The 3,082-nt window shown below is 46.3% G+C and overlaps 1 pseudogene; it reads right to left on the bottom strand.

The window, feature by feature from the left end:
• On the bottom strand, positions 1–2,677 carry LOC115427906 (E3 ubiquitin-protein ligase TRIM39-like; annotated as a pseudogene).
• Positions 2,678–3,082: the final 405 nt, after the last annotated feature.

A 3,082-nucleotide genomic window follows, 5' to 3' on the forward strand; every position in this document is an offset into this window, starting at 1 on the left:
CATTCCATTTTCCAGTCCGAACTGTGTTATAAAAGGAGCGTCCAAAGACAACTGGGACCTTTTAAGAATAACACAGTGTTTTTCTGACAGGAGTGATGATCACAGGAGCACAGTCATTCCACTGAGACTGAAATAAGGGCGGAGTTTCTCCTCGAAGCAGCAGCCAGTCATGGAATAGGTGAGCTCTGCAGTATCTACGTCGTAAAATGAGACCAGACCCTCCTCATAATCCACAAACACTCCCACCTTCTGAGGACTAGACTTCAGCTGCAGACAGACAGGAGGACTACCATAACCATAGTAGTGATCTCCATTTCTCAAACCCATGGTCCAGTTACTGCTCTCAGGTCTGAGTGTGACACGTTGCTTCCTGTTTATGGACTCCTTGACCACTCCTAAAGTCCAGTGAGTCACCCCTTTGACCTGAACCTCAAAATAAAATCTGCCTGAAGAGAAACTCTGCTTTCCTAAAACAGAGGGTGAATGAGAAAACCTCTGTGGATTGTCTGGAAGCTTCCTCCAACATCCACCGTCATGAACCTGTTTCCCATCGTCAGACAGGACGAGTCTAGGATGAGCTGTATCTGGATCCAGAGTCACGTCCACCTCGAACCGCTGGACCCTCCTTATCTCACCTTTCACCGACATCATCACTTTTCTGAGTTCGTCCTCCAGCTGAGTCACGGCTTCCACCACAGTGTCCTCGTATGCCGGTGGACGGACGCTGACCTTTCCCCAGGTCTTCATGGGCGGAGCAGATTCAACAGATGTGGACGTTTGGACCAAGTGGAGCTGGTCTTCAGAACCTGAGAGCTGCTCCACCTCAGTGCTTCTCTTCTCCAGCTCACAGATTTCCTGTTCCAGCTCTTTGATGACGTCTTCAGCCTGTTTCTCGGTGGTTCTCTGCTTTTCTTGGATCTTCTCTTTGAACTGGTTCAGACTTCTCTGAACAGACTCCATCAGAGCAGTGTAGACCTCAACACCTTCTGCTGTCTCTCTGTCTGCAGTTTTCTTACTGAGCTCCACTGACCGTTGGATCTCCTGGATCTTCAGTCATCTCTCCTGGATCATTTGCATGAGTTCAGCCCCCGTCCTCCTCAGCTCTGCCCTCACTCTTTCATATTCTTCCTTCAGAGGAACTATGTTGTGGTTCTTGTGGTCTAAAACTGTGCAGATCATGCAGACACATGTGCGGTCGCTTTTACAGAACAGCTCCAGAGCTTTGTTGTGTTCCCTACACATCCTGTCATCCAGGTTCTCCACCGGGTCGATCAGCTGATGTCGGCTCAGGCCTGAAACGGTCAGATGAGGCTGTAGATGAGCGTCACAGTAGGAGGTCAGACACACCAGGCAGGACTTCAGCGCCTTCAGTTTGGAGGCAGTGCAGACGTCACAGGGAACTTCTCCTGCTTTGGCAGCTCGTAGCTCTGAGCTGCTGCTGTTCACTTCCTGTCGACTGTTCTGTCTGAACTGCTCCACCATCTCTGAGATAAAAGTGTTGACGTGTAGCTCAGGTCGTGGGTTAAAAACCATCTTACACATGGGACACAGGTACTGGTCGCTGTTATCCCAGTGCGCGGTGATGCACTTTTTGCAGAAGTTGTGTCCACATGATGTGGTGACCGGATCAGTGAACACATCCAGACAGATGGAGCAGAGAAACTGGTCTTCAGATGGCACATGGATGATGGTAGCCATATCTGTACACTGAAACAGATTAGAGAGAAATGATGAAGTGTTTGTTAGTTTTTCACTGAAAGAGGAAACGCTAATAACTACTGACTCCTGTCACTGGATGTTTCTAAATCAAAACAACAGCAAAAACATCATTCATCAAGTCATCATCAGCTGGGTTTCCTTCACAGTTTTCCACAAATTGAAGCGATATTTCTACAATTTCGACAAAGTACAAAAACTACTTGTAGATGTTTCCATTGAAGATTATTTGGCTTCTGATGCGTGATTCTAGTAAAGTCCCGACATGCCATAATTTTCTTAAATACTGTATAGTTCTCAAAAGACGCCCATTTAAGGGCGTAGACACACTAACCCGACTGCCGATCATCACCAGAACAGGAAGCCTGACTGATCAGTCAGCTCCCATCTCCCCAACACCGTCAAAAAAGTGTGAATGTTGGGGTGACTTTTTGTAAAAAACAATGTCACCGAGAAGCTAAGCGAGGGAAAAAAATCTTTATCTGCCAGACGTGCTGCTAAACAATAAAACTACAATAAAACTACTTCCTCTTGGAGAGAGCTCATAGTGTCCTCCTATATTTTTTGTAGTGCTGATGTGAGGAACATTTTGACACTGGTTTCATGTCTCTTGGACATTCCTGCTGCTGCTATGGCGGTTTCCATGTTTTTTGACATAGGTGGTGCTAGAGAGCCCATTTTGGCACCTACGGGGTTAATTTTTGCATTTTATCCAATTTTTCACCGGACCTGACATACGTGCCAAATTTGGTGAGTTTTGGAGCATGTTTAGGGGGTCAGAATCCAGTTCAAAGTGGCGGACAGAAAATAATAAAAAATGAACAAAAACAAAACAATAGGGGCCTTGGCTTCTGGCAGGCCCCCCCACTGTGTGAGGGGACCTGCCCTCTCGGCTCAGTCCCTAAAAAAGAGCAGAAAGTTTCACTCACCTCAGCTGAAGCAGTAAATAGAAGCAGCTCTGCTGTTTGAGCTTCAGGACGATAAAGAAGTGATGAATGCAGCTGAATTTCAGAGTTCATCTGTCTGTAACTGCATCAGTGGGATGTGGCTTTAACTTCCTTTTCCAACCTGAAGCTCAGGTGCGTTTCCTGTCCAGCTCCGCCTTCAGCTGCAGCTGATTGGTGCAGGTTCATTTCCTCGATCAGTGTTTTTTTGTCTAAATATTCTAGTGACAGAATGAAACAAAACCTGTTCTGGAGTGCTGAGGTTTTATCTCCAAACTTTTTCCAGGACAAACAGCGTCTTTGTGTCCTACTCTGCCCCCACAGGATTAACAAGTCCTGTTAGTAATCATACATACAGCTTCATTCTCACAGTTTTTTGTTCGACTTTACTGAGAATATTCACATTTACAGGCAAACAGCTG

Source organism: Sphaeramia orbicularis, chromosome 1, assembly GCF_902148855.1.
Source record: "Sphaeramia orbicularis chromosome 1, fSphaOr1.1, whole genome shotgun sequence".
Lineage (NCBI taxonomy): Eukaryota > Metazoa > Chordata > Actinopteri > Kurtiformes > Apogonidae > Sphaeramia > Sphaeramia orbicularis.